The sequence below is a fragment of the Macaca thibetana genome, chromosome 7 (assembly GCF_024542745.1).
Source record: "Macaca thibetana thibetana isolate TM-01 chromosome 7, ASM2454274v1, whole genome shotgun sequence".
NCBI lineage: Eukaryota > Metazoa > Chordata > Mammalia > Primates > Cercopithecidae > Macaca > Macaca thibetana.
In genome coordinates this window covers 767,602-785,123 of record NC_065584.1, presented here as the reverse complement: position 1 = coordinate 785,123, position 17,522 = coordinate 767,602, and the positions used below count along the sequence as shown (strand labels likewise).

Here is a 17,522-nt window from a genome sequence, read left to right as displayed (position 1 = left end):
GCGAGCAGCAGGCAGGATAACGTGCACGCTGGGCACTGGGGCAGAGGGAGTTAGCATCCAGTGCAAGAGAAGAAAGGCCGCGTGGTGGTCACTGTCAGGACTCCAAGCCCACAGTTCCAATTGTAGGTGATCCCTGGCAAAGGAAGAGAGACCCCACCAATGTTTAGTGTGGATGTCGAGTCTGATGGTTCCACACTCACACCCCAGGTGAATATTAAAAGTTTTATTAACTCTATTTTTGGGGTGTCTGCTGAGAACAGCACAGGTGTCTCAAGAAATTACAAACTAGAATTTCCTCATTAGAGCAGGAAAGGAGGCTGGCTCAGGGCTTTCTAATGATTTGGTGGTGGGGTCAGGGGGTGTGTTTCTACTCAGGAGAAGGAGCTTGCTTGATTTCAACCTCACACTGGCGTCAGATAAGGGAGCTTCCGTGACTTCTTAACTAGATTTACCACATACAGAGGACAAGGAGGAGGAAGAATAAACCTTAATTCATTAGCATTGAGGTACCAAAAATAGGACCTGACACTTTATTTTCCCTAGCAGCTTAAGAAAATGAGTGAAAAAGAGAAATAAGAGTCCACTATGTGTGAAAAGCAAACAGGTCTAAGGAAAATAAAAATTTTATTACTATAAGGACATAATAAAAAGAAAGAGAAGAAGGAATGAGACAGGCAGAGGTGCTGAATCAATGCCCTGTGTGGGGCCTTTTCATTATCCACAGTCGTCAGTTTATTCTGAAGGTCTCAGGTCAGCTTCCTCCTTCAAAATATCACAGGCCCTTACAGTATATGTGAAAATGCTCCGTTTGTCGTTCTTCACTAAAGTAGCCTTATAATTAGATGAACTTCTGAATTTAATCTCCAGTTATGTTAAATACAAAACAAAACACAATCTACAATTTAGGAAAGTGAGAGTTTATTTTTTATCAAGGGTTACAGCCATCCCATAGCTTTTGGTAAAGACGAGAGAAAGGCACTCCCACGAAGAAGGGGTTGGGCAGAAGCTTTATGCTGAAGGGTTTGGCTAAACAGACACAATTGACAGGTTATAGGAGAGGCTATGGATGTTCATGGAGGTGGTCCTGACACATGCATACTGGACACACATACATGTAACTTATGACCCCTATTTACTTACTAGTGAAGACTTAGCATTTAAATTCATTACAGTTAGGACCTATGTGCCAAAAGCAGAAGCAGAGACACAAAGGCACTCAGTGTGCAGCCTCTGTAAACAGCCAGAGCCAGGCCACGGTCAGTGGTTTCCGATCAGGAGAAAGTTCCTGATATGAGTCTAGTATTCAATCAAAGCTGGGGTTATGGATTGTGGAACAGGGGATGGGCTGCAATTGTCTTCACAGTGCTTGTCTCAGTGCCTGTGCCTACTGGGCCACTAGAGAAAAAGAATCACCTGTTGGCAGTCAGAACAGGGTTTATCTTTCAAGTGTAGGAGTGAGTGGCAAAACCCTTGCCTGACATGGCTTTAGGTCTTGTTTATAATTTGACGTTGCCACAGGGAGTCTGTTCTGTCAGTCTTATGATCTCTATTTTAACATTAGTGTTGGTCATTGTTGTGTCTAAACGGAAAATGGGAGTGGGTAGAAGAGACGTGTCTGATCTTGTCATGGCTGGGAACTCAGTTTTAGGCTCTTCTGGACTACCTTAGACAAACAGATGGACTATTTAGTCAGTTGGGGCACTTAGGATTTTATTTTTTGTTTACAGTTCATCAATATGAACCCAAGTATTGACATTGTGCAAATTCACTGTTGGGTTGTGGTTGAAATCACCTACAGATTCCTTCCAAAGTAGTTCAAGAGCAGTGTTCCACCCTGATGTTTCTTCCCATAGATATAATTCCCTGTTTTAATGTCATTAGAGGCTATTGAAAAGATGTAAGAGGAATGGTAGCTTTAATCTGTTGATGAATGGAGTGTGTAAAATACAGTCATCACTTTCAATACTTTGTCCTATTACACATGTAATAGGAAGGAATTAAATAGGAAGAGGTGAGCACTGGGGGTAAATTTCTAAGTGTATGTGCCTTCCAGCTACCAAACCATAGGCTAATAACTGATGTCTCCCTGAGGGACTTGACTATAATGCTCTGATGCTAGGGGGAGAGAACGTTTGGCCAAGAAGTTCAAGATTTTCTTAAGGTTTTGACAATGTTAGTTCAAGGATGACAATTTTCTTCCACGTCTTCAGAAGATTGTGGATGGGACAGATGCTGAGTTATATGAGTAATGCTGATGACTTCTGAGTTTAGATAGTATTATAAACAAGACTGTTTGGTGTGATGATCCACTACAATACGTATTCTTTTAGTTGTTTTGCCATTTCAGTTTCCTTTAGGATTTTACTTTCTAGGTTACATTTGTCAGGTTCCTAAAATGTAGTCGTGCATCTGAAATTTATTCTTTTGTTGAGAATTTTTACATGTTCCAGAAGATGTGAGAAGCTTCTTTGTGTGAAGAGTATCCCAAAGTCAGGCACTCCTCTAAAACATGTACTTAATCCTTTCTTTGGCTTATTGACGAGCTCTGTTGACCACAATAACTTCTGTCACGTGGGCTGAATTTACATTAGGTGGAAGAACACACTCTGAACGCACTACTATTTGAGTGCATAACCTCCAGTTTTGTTACTGATGTATGATTCATCAGAGATGATATTAGATCAAGGATTTCCATGGGAATCTAATCTAAAAGATGTAAACAAACTTTCCTAGTTTAGATAACATTGCTGTGAACTCACTGCTCGTATTCAGCCAAGTCTCCTGGCTATCACACTGAATCCACACTAACTTTGACCTAACAGTTAGCACTTGTTCTAATGTTCAGATATGTTATTTTTTATTTTAATGTCTCTAGATTATAATGTGTGGCTCTTTTAGCCAAGAGTGAAGGAAAGCAATGATAACTGACTATATACATGAGAAAAGCACAACCTAATGATATGAAAGTCAGGACATGAGTGTCTTCAGACTTGTCTATTTCAAGAGTTCATGTACCCGGGGGATTTCTTTTCTCAATTTTACACAGAGCCACACCCAAAATGTCCATCTCCCCTCCCATTGACTCTTATCATCTGTTGCTATGTCAGTTTGCTTAGAATTTTGGTCTCTAGCTCCACCCAATTTGCTGCAAAAACAGGATTTCATTCTTTTTTTACAGCAGCATAGTATTGCACTGTGTGTAAGTACCATGTTTTTTATCCAGTCTATAACCGATGGGCGTATAGGTTGATCCCATGTCTGTGGTACTGTGAACTCTGCAGTGAAACACACATGAGAGGATGTGTCTTTTTGTTACAATAATTTGTTTTTCTTGGGCATATACCCAGTAATGAGATTGCTGAGGGGAATGGTAGCTCTGCTTTAATTTATTCATGAAATCTCCAGACTGATTGCCACAGTGCTTGAAGCAAGTTACATTTTCACCAAAAGTATGTAAGTGTTCCCTTTTCTCTATAGCTTTGCCTGCATCTGCTAATTTCTGATCTTTTAGTGATAGTAATTCTGACAGGTGTCAGACAGTATCTCCTTTGGTTTTGATTTGCACTTATCTCACAATTGATGATGCTGTGCATTTTTATATGTTACTTATTCACTTGTATGTCAGTGTTTGAGAAGCTTCTGTGCATGTCCTTTCCCTATTTTTAATAGGGTTATCTAGTTTATACTGATGATTTAAGTTCCCTACAGGTTACCATGTTACACACACTAAGATAACTAGTATTCAAAAATGAATAGAAAAACATAATCACTTGTAGGCAAAGACACATTGAATTTGGAATGGTCATGGTTGCTGGTTGGTATTGAAATGGGATAGCAACTTTGGAAAATGGTCTTCACAGAAAACCACATACAAAAATGTACCTGGTGTCACCATTCACAGTAGTTAAATGGAGAATACAGCTCAAGTGCCCATTGATTGCCACAGGGATGAAGACGTTGCGGTGTGTCTGTGTGTCTGTAACCCACAGAAATGAAGACACTGCAGTGTGTGTGGGTGGCTGTAACCCAGCTTTAAAGAGGAGTGAAGCACTGACATAGGCTGCAACTTGGATGAACTCTGAAAACATTGACTGAGTGAACTGAGGTAGACACAGAAGTCCGGTTCCCAAATTGTCTCATGGATATGAAGTATGGAGAGCAAGAAAATCCCAAGAGACGGATCTCAGGAGGTGAGTGGAGGGGAAACAGAGAGTGACTGCTTAATGGAAGTGAGGTTTCCTTTTTGGTGAACAAAATGTTCCAAAACCAAATAGTGGTGATACTTGCACAGCATTGCAAATATGTAAAGTATCACTGGCTATACACATACCGAGGGCTAAAATGGTAAATTTTATGTTATGTGTATCTTAACACAGTAAAAATGAGTGCCACATTTTGTTTAGTGAATCAACAACAATAACATCTCGGTTTAAACGCTGGATTCCCCAACAGAACCAGGACTTCCTCCTGGAGCTGGATCCATCAGCCCCCAGGGAAGGGACTGGAGTGGGTCAGGTGCACAGGTTATGAAGGGAGCACAAATTCCAACCCACTCCTCGAGAGTCCAGTCACCACCTCCAGATCTACATCCAAAAACAGTTCTTCCTATGGCTGAGCTACGGGAGCAACAAGCACATAACCATGTTTGTTTGTTTGTTTTTCAGAGGGAGTCTTGCTGTGTCACCCAGGCTGGAGTACAGTGGGACAATCTTGGTTCAATACAACCTCCACATCATGGGTTCAAACGGTTATCCAGCCTCAGCCTCCAAGAAGCTGGGACCGCAGGCACCCATCACCACACTTGGCTAATTTTTGTATTTTTGGTAGAGATGGGTTTTCACTATGCTGGCCAGGCTGGTCTTGAACTCCTGACCTTGTGATCCACCTGCCTTGGCCTCCAAAAGTGCTGGGATTTCAGGTGTGAGCCACTGTGCCCAGCCACAAACAAGTATTTTTAAACAAAAGACACAGTGAGGAGACATCAGTGTGAGCCCACACACAAACCTTCCTGTGGGGGTTTACAAGACAGCAGAGGGTGCTGAGGACAGAAGCCAGCACCCAGGAACCAACAGGGAAACCCAGGGGGCACATGGCACTGCATGAGGTCTCAGGACCACTGTGGGGCTCAGTGGTCAGGCAGGCTCAAGGGTCAGCCTCAGAGCAGGTGTAGCAGGCGGGGAAAGGCCTGAAATCAGGTTTTAGTGTCACCTTCTCATTCCACCACTAGACACTACATCTATTCTAATGTGTATGAGTGTTTATGTGTTTAGAGAATAACATTTATATTATGAATCTATAGCCATATGTGAGTGCATCAAGTTACCCTCTTCAACCTATGTGGACTCTGTTCATTAGGAATCAGTTCCTGCATTGGAGGACCTCACAAATTAATACTTACATAGAATCACTTTATTTTCAGTGTCCTTTCCTCCCTCTTTCTTTCTCTCTCACACACTGACACAGACACGGGGTGCCATAAAGTTAATTGCCTGAAGTATAAAAAAATATTGATTCATTTGCAACTTGACCAGTTTAGCTGCTGTTCATGTTGCTGTAAGATCTAGAACATGTTTCTCTGCTGTGTACTCCTCTAAGCTGAGGAGCAGCTTTATTTCAAATACACAGAAACTGAAAACAATCCAAATACTAATCAGCACCTTTATCAGTAAACAAATTGTGGAAAAGTCTTTTATTGGAATAGTACCCACTACTGCAGTCAGTTAATGTTGGATGCGATCAACAGTGTGGTTCATTTCAAAAGTACATACGATGAGTATAATGCGCCAAAGCACATACATATGATTCCGTTTTATAAACTGTACAAAGTGAATACTCATTGGAAGCTACATAACAAAGATCCCTAACTGACTTCTCCATGGTAAGAGAAGCGAAGGTATAGGAAGGAGGAATTGTGGGAGACAAAGAGAAAATTGAGAGGCGAATTGATTTGTTTTCTCTGTGAATGGTGATTAGGTCAATGTCTGTCAAATGGTGAACATATTATGTGAAGATTATGTCAGTATTACCTCATTAAAACTATTAAAAATAAAAGTCTAATGTGGTAGAAGATGAGGACAGAAATAAAAATAATACAAGAAAAGTCATGAACTCCTGAATGTTCACATGAATTAACCCTCAGGTTTTCTATATTGCTTAGAAAGACACCAAGATACAGCCAAATAATATCACAGTATCATTATAAGAAGATTGTTTTGTAAACCTCACTTGGAATTTCTAGCTCTTTCCTAGAGTTAATTTAGGGAACAGTTGGATCCAATTGTGAGAAACGTAGGCCAGACACTGAGACTGGCTCTCACCAGATGTGAGCTCTTAGACATGTCACATGGCCCCTCCATACTTGGGGGTTTACATTCACATCTGTAAATGAAGGAAGCATTGACTCCCAAAGAACATATTTCATGTGCATGTAAAAGTATGAAGGCTAATGAGAATTAATTACTTATGAAGTATAATCACCCACATCCACTCTTGGACACAGCCCACTCTGATGCATCCCTTACAGAACTCATTATATAGTAGAAGACATGCAAATAGGGTCCTCCCTCTGCTTATATGAAAACTAACCTAGCCCTGACCCTGCAGCCCTGGGAGAGGAGCCCCAGCCCTGAGATTCCCAGGTGTTTCCATTCGGTGATCAGCACTGAACACAGAAGACTCACCATGGAGTTTGGACTGAGCTGGGTTTTCCTTGTTGCTATTTTAAAAGGTGATTCATGGAGAAATAGAGATGTTGAGTGTGAATGAACATGAGAGAAACAGTGGATCTGTGTGGCAGTTTCTGACCAGGGTGTATCTCTGTTTGCAGGTGTCCAGTGTGAAGTGCAGCTGGTGGAGTCTGGGGGAGGCGTGGTACAGCCTGGGGGGTCCCTGAGACTCTCGTGTGCAGCCTCTGGATTCACCTTTGATGATTATGCCATGGGCTGGGTCCGCCAAGCTCCAGGGAAGGGTCTGGAGTGGGTCTCTGCTATTAGTTGGGATGGTGGTAGCACAGGCTATGCAGACTCCGTGAAGGGCCGATTCACCATCTCCAGAGACAACGCCAAGAACTCCCTGTATCTGCAAATGGACAGGCTGAGAGCTGAGGACACAGCCTTGTATTACTGTGCGAGAGACACGGTGAGGGGAAGTCAGTGAGAGCCCAGACAAAAACGTCCCTGCAGGAAGACAGGAGGGGCCTGGGCTGCAGAGGGCACTCAAGACCCAGTGAGCACAGGGTTTGTTCTGGGGCAAGTTGCTCAGGAAACTTAAGGGCTGGTTTCCTTTCAGAGTCTTAGCAATTTCTCCATCTAACAGTTTCCCCAGGAACCCTGTCTAGATCTGTGATCTGGATCTACTGAGACTGCCTGTGTCACCTTCCTCACCTGTGACTTTGGGGAGCTGATCGTGGACACTCCAGTGTGTAGGATTTCTTGGTGACAGCAATTGTGTCTTCTGTCTAGGTGTGTCGAGGGCTGACAGCAATTGTGTCTTCTATCTAGGCAGGCCTAGGGCTGACAGCAATTGTGTCTTCTGTCTAGGTGTGTCTAGGGCCGGCCTTCAGGAAGGACAGGCTGAAATTCTTGGAAAGAGGCGCACCTGCCATCCATCAGGGAATTTTGTTGTCTTTTGTTCTGCTAGAATTAAATCAGGATCACCCAGGATAACTAGTACTATCTTCCTAGCTCAGGAAACTGGATGGCAGGTTTGAATAACACCTATATGAAATCATCAGAGCAACACCTAGATTCGAGTCTCATTTAATAATTGAGACTGTGTTCTAACCAAGGAGACACTTACGTGTCTGGTGATTGCTGTGGTCAGTTCATATATTTGTCAATAGAATCTGGCTGGTATTATAAACAGCTTTGCCAAAATATGTGTGTTAGTGTTGGTCTTCAGAGAAGCACATTCTATGACTGGGTTACGTTTGTGTACAGTGTCTTAAGGAACCCGTCCACGCATTTGAGAGGAAATGCAGAGGGAGTGGAAGGAGGCTGGGGAATCTGAAGGCATGGGAGGGAAGTTAGTCCCTGAGTGAAGGAGAGAGGGAGGAGGACTGGGAGGAACTTTCTTAAACTTCTGTGCTGTTCTAGAAGGTCCAGCAAGGGCACTGAGTCAGAGTCGTGTCAAAGTTTCCCATCGGGGACCCAGTGACTCCCAGCAGTGGCTCTGCTCAGATCAGCGCAGAGCTTGTTCTTCTCCTGAGAGTGGAGCCCAGGATGTGGCTCCAGCACCAGCCATGGCATGGAAGACAGAGTGCAGCCCTGGGCACCTGGGTCAGGTGCCTTGTGCTCCCTGAAGGTGGAGGGAGGGAGGTGCTGACTCAGGGCCCACACGGTGTGGGTTCTATACAGAACACAGGCTTTTACTTCATTTCTGTGGATGACATAGAAACAAACATGCAGTCTGTAAACAATGGTGATTTCTAATTTGTCCCAATTGCTTTCTTCCTTGATTCCACAGAATGTCCTGGAAAAGAATTGCCTTTCTCATGTGGAATTGTGACGTGTTGAGGATGTGTGATCCCCCCTTTCATTGTTTTCCTCCATGTGCAGAGATCCTGAGTAGAGTACAGCTGACTCTCCTTCTGCACTGTTCCTCTGCTCCCCACAGGAAGAGCAGATAATTACCTGAGGCTGACTCCGAGGTGGGGTCTGTCCTGTGCACCTCGGAGCCTGCAGAGACCCCCGGTTGCAGATTCATGGAGTCAGGCGTTTGTGCGTGTGGGAACCTCGAGCTGTTCTTCTGTCAGTGAACACTGCTTAGAACTAATTGTGGGTTCAGAATTAGGACACCCCCTGAGCTATCACACCTCAGCTCATTCTGCCACTCACAATCTCCAGAAATTCAGGAAATGGTTGAATTTACATTGTTGTGCCGAATTGTTCTCATTTCACTCAGTTGTGAGTTTGTTCAGCAGAAAGTACCACCATTGATGGGTCTCCACCTGAAATTCCGTTTTACCTGGAATTCCGGTGTGTTGGTTTAGCCAGATTTCCCATCCTCCATGTCTGATTTTTCTGGGTGTCTGATCAAGTTTCTTGCCCTTCACCGTACCTCGGTGACGTCGAATCACCCTGGACCAACATCAACAAGAATGCTGGCAGGTTGGTTTAAGGAGATTTGGCCACGCGCCTCATGTTTCCACTTAGTAATTTTCCATCTTCCGGACCCTACCCTGCTGCTTGGTTGTAAATCCTCACGTTCCCATTCTGCATTTGGAGTTCAGCTGAATCTCTCTCCCTACAGCAAAACACCATTGCCCTGGTCCCTACACCTACCATGTAGACCCTGGATAAAGTCTTCCTTACTGTGCTGGAACAAGTGTCTTTACTTGATATTTTTTCTTTGATAAATCTACCTTTAGTGCTTCCTAATTGCTCAGGGAACCTCAAAAAAATAAGATAAGTGCGATGATCCATTTTACTATAATGTGTGTATGTGTGAGTTTCATTTTCCATGTGTGGTGTCCAGAAGTCCTGAGAACAAACACTTTTGCTTTTCTGTCCAATTCTTTGCTTCTGAAACCTGGGAGTCATCCCAACATGGGTAAATAGGCCATTTGTTTTTGTTTTTACTGTTTAGTGACCGACGTGTTTCACTTACCCTGAAGCTTCATGATCACACTGATGAAAGGCAGATAGAGGACTTGTTTGGAAATGCCAGATTTATGGTAGACTGAACCACTCACATGTGTCTGGAGGTCTTAGGATTCTAAGAACAGGATGTTTTTTTTCACCACAGGACAAGGATGAGAACCTCTGATCTGTGATGATAAAGGACAGGCAGGGCGGTGTGAGGACAAGGACGGGCTGCTGTCTTCTCCGGGGTGTTCTCTCCTAGCAACGCCTCCATCTCCTTCCTCACTCTGTGGTATTTGTCAGATGGAAAACATGCCTAGAATTTATCTCTGACATACGGATGGAAGCCCAGGCTGGAGGCATTTGACAGCTTTTTTTCTGAACCTGCTTCTTTAAGGAATGCCCAGATCCCTGGCTCTCCTTCCTGGTTCCTAACACTTTTAGCTCTCTTTCCCTCCCGCTACCATCCACGGCCCATTTACCGCCCCTTCCCCACACCCTTCACTGTAGCACCATTTTCTTGGGCTTCTGGGAAACACAACAGCTTTGGTTCAACTCACAGCTCAGGCACACTCATGGGTCCCTCCAGAGCCTCTCAACTTTCCTCCTACAGTCCCTCAGCTCCTCCTTGCGGTCCTAACTCGGCCATCTCTACCCTCTCTGCTGAGCCTAGCCATCCACAGTCCATCGCATCGGGATTTGTGTACAGCGGTGGGTTAACTCAGCAGGCCTGAATTGGTCAAATCCTGAGCGTTCCTAAAAAAGGAAATAACTAAAAAAATTAAAAGAAAACTTTTCTTCATTTATGGCTCTCTCTTACCTCCTGGGATGAGGTGTCCAAGTCCATAAAATATTCTACCTGATAGCAGTGTCTGTGGATGTCTGCAGCCTTGGAACATGCGGTACGAGTTTAATCACGAGTTTCTATATAGTGTATTTGTGAGGGTAAGTGTATATATATATGCACATATACATATACAACATGTTTTCCTTATCTAATCATAATAAATAGACACTAAGTTTGGTACCATATATGTGCTACTATGAATAACACAACAATAAAAATAAATGCAGGCATCTGTCTAATATAAAATTTATTTTCTTTGAGCCAATACCAAGTAGTGGAGTTGCAGAATCAAATATTAGTTCGATTATTAGTTCTCTGAGAAGTTTCCATACTGTTTTCCATATAGCTTGTACTAATTTACATTTTCTCCAACAGTGTATATGCACTACTGTTTCTCTGTATCCTCACCAACATCTGTTTTTTGTTCAATTTAGTTTTTATTTTTAACTTTTTAATAATAGCTAGTCTGACTGGTTTAATATGGTTTCTCATTGTGACTTTAAATTGCATTTCTGTGATGATTAATGCCATTGATTGTTTTTTCGTATGCTGGTGGATGATTTTTATGTCCTGTTTTGAAAAATAAATGTCTGTTATTTGCTCACTTTTAAATGAGGTTATTTGTGTTTTCTTGTGTTGTTTTTGTTTCTTGCACATTACAAATATTAGCTCTTTGTCAGACGTAGTGTTTACAAGTATTTTTTGTCATTCTGTTGGTTTTCTGTTAACTTTGTTGACTTTTTATTTTGCTGAGCACATGCTTTGCTTCTTATTTGTATGAAGCCTAAATTGCCTATTTTGGTTTAAGTTCTGTTTACTTTTAAGGTTGGAGTCATGAATTCTTTGCCTAGGACAATGTCCAGAAAAACATTTCCTAGGATTTCATCTACAACCTTCAGACTCTCAGGTCTCCCAGTTAAGTCTTTTATAGGTTTTGGCTTAACTTTTGCACATAGTGAGAGTTATGGGTCCAGTTTTATTCTTCTGCAAATAGCCTTTCAGTTTTTCCTGCACAATTTATTGAACAAGGTGACCTTTTCCCAGGATATGCTTTTTGTCTAGTTGGTCACAGTCAGTTGGCTGCAGGCTTGTGACTTTATTTCTGGAATGTTTATCCTGTTCCACACATCTATGGTTCTCTGCTTGATTGTTACGTGCGTATAAAAATAGTACTGTGGAGGGCGGAGCAAGATGGCCGAATAGGAACAGCTCCAGTCTCCAACTCCCAGCGCGAGCCACACAGAAGACCGGTGATTTCTGCATTTTCAACTGAGTTACTGGGTTCATCTCACTGGGGAGTGCCGGACGATCGGTGCTGGTCAGCTGCTGCAGCCCGACCAGCGAGAGCTGAAGCAGGGCGAGGCATTGCCTCACCTGGGAAGCGCAAGGGGGAAGGGAATCCCTTTTCCAAGCCAGGGGAACTGAGACATACAACACCTGGAAAATCGGGTAACTCCCACCCCAATACCGCGCTCTAAGCAAACAGGCACACCAGGAGATCATATCCCACACCTGGCCGGGAGGGTCCCACAGCCACGGAGCCTCCCTCATTGCTAGCGCAGCAGTCTGTGATCTACCGGCAAGGCAGCAGCGAGGCTGGGGGAGGGGCGCCCGCCATTGCTGAGGCTTAAGTAGGTAAACAAAGCTGCTGGGAAGCTCGAACTGGGTGGAGCTCACAGCAGCTCAAGGAAACCTGCCTGCCTCTGTAGACTCCACCTCTGGGGACAGGGCAATAACAAACGCAGCCGAAACCTCTGCAGACGCAAACGACTCTGTCTGACAGCTTTGAAGAGAGCAGTGGATCTCCCAACATGGAGGTTGAGATCTGAGAAGGGACAGACTCCCTGCTCAAGTGGGTCCCTGACCCCTGAGTAGCCTAACTGGGAGACATCCCCCACTAGGGGCAGTCTGACACCCCACACCTCACAGGGTGGAGTACACCCCTGAGAGGAAGCTTCCAAAGCAAGAATCAGACAGGTACACTCGCTGTTCAGAAATATTCTATCTTCTGCAGCCTCTGCTGCTGATACCCAGGCAAACAGGGTCTGGAGTGGACCTCAAGCAATCTCCAACAGACCTACAGCTGAGGGCCCTGACTGTTAGAAGGAAAACTATCAAACAGGAAGGACACCTACACCAAAACCCCATCAGTACATCACCATCATCAAAGACCAGAGGCAGATAAAACCACAAAGATGGGGAAAAAGCAGGGCAGAAAAGCTGCAAATTCAAAAAATAAGAGTGCATCTCCCCCGGCAAAGGAGCGCAGCTCATCGCCAGCAACGGATCAAAGCTGGACGGAGAATGACTTTGACGAGATGAGAGAAGAAGGCTTCAGTCCATCAAATTTCTCAGAGCTAAAGGAGGAATTACATACCCAGCGCTAAGAAACTAAAAATCTTGAAAAAAAAGTGGAAGAATTGATGGCTAGAGTAATTAATGCAGAGAAGGTCATAAACGAAATGAAAGAGATGAAAACCATGACACGAGAAATACGTGACAAATGCACAAGCTTCAGTAACCGACTCGATCAACTGGAAGAAAGAGTATCTGCGATTGAGGATCAAATGAATGAAAAGAAGCGAGAAGAGAAACCAAAAGAAAAAAGAAGAAAAAGAAATGAACAAAGCCTGCAAGAAGTATGGGATTACGTAAAAAGACCAAATCTACGTCTGATTGGGGTGCCTGAAAGTGAGGGGGAAAATGGAACCAAGTTGGAAAACACTCTTCAGGATATCATCCAGGAGAACTTCCCCAACCTAGTAGGGCAGGCCAACATTCAAATCCAGGAAATACAGAGAACGCCACAAAGATACTCCTCGAGAAGAGCAACTCCAAGACACATAATTGCCAGATTCACCAAAGTTGAAATGAAGGAAAAAATCTTAAGGGCAGCCAGAGAGAAAGGTCGGGTTACCCACAAAGGGAAGCCCATCAGACTAACAGCAGATCTCTCGGCAGAAACTCTCCAAGCCAGAAGAGAGTGGGGGCCAATATTCAACATTCTTAAAGAAAAGAATTTTAAACCCAGAATTTTATATCCAGCCAAACTAAGTTTTATAAGTGAAGGAGAAATAAAATCCTTTACAGATAAGCAAATGCTTAGAGATTTTGTCACCACTAGGCCTGCCTTACAAGAGACCCTGAAGGAAGCACTAAACATGGAAAGAAACAACCGGTACCAGCCATTGCAAAAACATGCCAAAATGTAAAGACCATTGAGGCTAGGAAGAAACTGCATCAACTAACGAGCAAAATAACCAGTTAATATCATAATGGCAGGATCAAGTTCACACATAACAATCTTAACCTTAAATGTAAATGGACTAAATGCTCCAATTAAAAGACCCAGACTGGCAAACTGGATAAAGAGTCAAGGCCCATCAGTCTGCTGTATTCAGGAGACCCATCTCACACGCAGAGACATACATAGGCTCAAAATAAAGGGATGGAGGAAGATTTACCAAGCAAATGGAGAACAAAAAAAAGCAGGGGTTGCAATACTAGTCTCTGATAAAACAGACTTTAAACCATCAAAGATCAAAAGAGACAAAGAAGGTCATTACATAATGGTAAAGGGATCAATTCAACAGGAAGAGCTAACTATCCTAAATATATATGCGCCCAATACAGGAGCACCCAGATTCATAAAGCAAGTCCTTAGAGACTTACAAAGAGACTTAGACTCCCATACAATAATAATGGGAGACTTCAACACTCCACTGTCAACATTAGACAGATCAATGAGACAGAAAGTTAACAAGGATATCCAGGAATTGAACTCATCTCTGCAGCAAGCAGACCTAATAGACATCTATAGAACTCTCCACCCCAAATCAACAGAGTATACATTCTTCTCAGCACCACATCGTACTTACTCCAAAATCGACCACGTAATTGGAAGTAAAGCACTCCTCAGCAAATGTACAAGAACAGAAATTATAAGAAACTGTCTCTCAGACCACAGTGCAATCAAGCTAGAACTCAGGACTAAGAAACTCAATCAAAACCGCTCAACTACATGGAAACTGAACAACCTGCTCCTGAATGACTACTGGGTACATAACGAAATGAAGGCAGAAATAAAGATGTTCTTTGAAACCAATGAGAACAAAGATACAACATACCAGAATCTCTGGGACACATTTAAAGCAGTGTGTAGAGGGAAATTTATAGCACTAAATGCCCACAAGAGAAAGCAGGGAAGATCTAAAATTGACACTCTAACATCGCAATTAAAAGAACTAGAGAAGCAAGAGCAAACACATTCGAAAGCTAGCAGAAGGCAAGAAATAACTAAGATCAGAGCAGAACTGAAGGAGATAGAGACACAAAAAACTCTCCAAAAAATCAATGAATCCAGGAGTTGGTTTTTTGAAAAGATCAACAAAATTGACAGACCACTAGCCAGACTAATAAAGAAGAAAAGAGAGAAGAATCAAATCGACGCAATTAAAAATGATAAAGGGGATATCACCACCGACCCCACAGAAATACAAACTACCATCAGAGAATACTATCAACACCTCTACGCAAATAAACTGGAAAATCTAGAATAAATGGATAATTTCCTGGACACTTACACTCTTCCAAGACTAAACCAGGAAGAAGTTGAATCCCTGAATAGACCAATAGCAGGCTCTGAAATTGAGGCAATAATTAATAGCCTCCCAACCAAAAAAAGTCCAGGACCAGATGGATTCACAGCTGAATTCTACCAGAGGTACAAGGAGGAGTTGGTACCATTCCTTCTGAAACTATTCCAATCAATAGAAAAAGAGGGAATCCTCCCTAACTCATTTTATGAGGCCAACATCATCCTGATACCAAAGCCTGGCAGAGACACAACAAAAAAAGAGAATTTTAGACCAATATCCCTGATGAACATCGATGCAAAAATCCTCAATAAAATACTGGCAAACCGGATTCAGCAACACATCAAAAAGCTTATCCACCATGATCAAGTGGGCTTCATCCCTGGGATGCAAGGCTGGTTCAACATTCGCAAATCAATAAACATAATCCAGCATATAAACAGAACCAAAGACAAGAACCACAAGATTATCTCAATAGATGCAGAAAAGGCTTTTGACAAAATTCAACAGCCCTTCATGCTAAAAGCGCTCAATAAATTCGGTATTGACGGAACGTACCTCAAAATAATAAGAGCTATCTATGACAAACCCACAGCCAATATCATACTGAATGGGCAAAAACTGGAAAAATTCCCTTTGAAAACTGGCACAAGACAGGGATGCCCTCTCTCACCACTCCTATTCAACATAGTGTTGGAAGTTCTGGCTAGGGCAATCAGGCAAGAGAAAGAAATCAAGGGTATTCAGTTAGGAAAAGAAGAAGTCAAATTGTCCCTCTTTGCAGATGACATGATTGTATATTTAGAAAACCCCATCGTCTCAGCCCAAAATCTCCTTAAGCTGATAAGCAACTTCAGCAAAATCTCAGGATATAAAATGTGCAAAAATCACAAGCATTCTTATACACCAGTAACAGACAAACAGAGAGCCAAATCATGAATGAACTTCCATTCACAATTGCTTCAAAGAGAATAAAATACCTAGGAATCCAACTTACAAAGGATGTAAAGGACCTCTTCAAGGAGAACTACAAACCACTGCTCAGTGAAATAAAAGAGGACACAAACAAATGGAAGAACATACCATGCTCATGGATAGGAAGAATCAATATCGTGAAAATGGCCATACTGCCCAAGGTCATTTATAGATTCAATGCCATCCCCATCAAGCTACCAATGAGTTTCTTCACAGAATTGGAAAAAGCTGCTTTAAAGTTCATATGGAACCAAAAAAGAGCCCACATCTCGAAGACAATCCTAAGTCAAAAGTACAAAGCTGGAGGCATCACGCTACCTGACTTCAAACTATACTACAAGGCTACAGTAACCAAAACAGCATGGTACTGGTACCAAAACAGAGATATAGACCAATGGAACAGAACAGAGTCCTCAGAAATAATACTACACATCTACAGCCATCTGATCTTTGACAAACCTGAGAGAAATAAGAAATGGGGAAAGGATTCCCTATTTAATAAATGGTGCTGGGAAAATTGGCTAGCCATAAGTAGAAAGCTGAAACTGGATCCTTTCCTTACTCCTTATACGAAAATTAATTCAAGATGGATTAGAGACTTAAATGTTAGACCTAATACCATAAAAATCCTAGAGGAAAACCTAGGTAGTACCATTCAGGACATAGGCATGGACAAAGACTTCACGTCTAAAACACCAAAAGCAACGGCAGCAAAAGCCAAAATTGACAAATGGGATCTCATTAAACTAAAGACCTTCTGCACAGCAAAAGAAACTACCATCAGAGTAAACAGGCAACCTACAGAATGGGAGAAAATTTTTGCAATCTACTCATCTGACAAAGGGCTAATATCCAGAACCTACAAAGAACTCAAACAAATTTACAAGAAAAAAACAAACAACCCCATCCAAAAGTGGGCAAAGGATATGAACAGACATTTCTCAAAAGAAGACATTCATACAGCCAACAGACACATGAAAAAATGCTCATCATCACTGGCCATCAGAGAAATGCAAATCAAAACCACAATGAGATACCATCTCACACCAGTTAGAATGGCGATCATTAAAAAGTCAGGAAACAACAGGTGCTGGAGAGGATGTGGAGAAACAGGAACACTTTTACACTGTTGGTGGGACTGTAAACTAGTTCAACCATTATGGAAAACAGTATGGCGATTCCTCAAGGATCTAGAAGTAGATGTACCATATGACCCAGCCATCCCATTACTGGGTATATACCCAAAGGATTATAAATCATGCTGCTATAAAGACATATGCACACGTATGTTTATTGCAGCACTATTCACAATAGCAAAGACTTGGAATCAACCCAAATGCCCTCAGTGACAGACTGGATTAAGAAAATGTGGCACATATACACCATGGAATACTATGCAGCCATAAAAAAGGATGAGTTTGTGTCCTTTGTAGGGACATGGATGCAGCTGGAAACCATCATTCTTAGCAAACTGTCTCAAGAACAGAAAACCAAACACCGCATGTTCTCACTCATAGGTGAGAA

The 17,522-nt window shown here is 42.5% G+C and overlaps 1 pseudogene and 1 gene segment (V, D, J or C); one reads left to right on the top strand and one right to left on the bottom strand.

Moving 5' to 3' along the window:
• LOC126958595 (immunoglobulin heavy variable 4-59-like) overlaps positions 1-17,522 on the bottom strand; it is a 319,776-nt gene that overhangs the window by 147,852 nt on the left and 154,402 nt on the right.
• LOC126958401 (uncharacterized) lies at positions 6,492-10,315 on the top strand (annotated as a pseudogene). The gene is made up of 3 exons (XR_007727178.1): positions 6,492-6,727; positions 6,827-7,235; positions 9,979-10,315. The product of XR_007727178.1 is annotated as an uncharacterized LOC126958401 (transcript).